Raw genomic sequence first — 249 nt, forward strand, 5'->3', positions numbered from 1 at the left:
AGTCAGTCTTATAACCGGGTGTGATACTAGATTTTGTAAATCTTGTGAAACTAAGAAGTAATCTAACCGACTTTGTTTAATTGGGTTTTTCCTTCGCCATGTGTACATTTTTTCTCTCAGGATTTTGGATTCTCCAAACATCAAATAATTCAAATTCTTCCATACTCTTATCAATAAGTTATCTGGCTAGTCTATGACTCTCAAGCATAATATTATGTGTATCTTTTTCCATATCCTGTACCAAATTCC

Source organism: Mizuhopecten yessoensis, unplaced genomic scaffold (genome assembly GCF_002113885.1).
Source record: "Mizuhopecten yessoensis strain PY_sf001 unplaced genomic scaffold, ASM211388v2 scaffold5547, whole genome shotgun sequence".
In the NCBI taxonomy this organism is placed as follows: domain Eukaryota; kingdom Metazoa; phylum Mollusca; class Bivalvia; order Pectinida; family Pectinidae; genus Mizuhopecten; species Mizuhopecten yessoensis.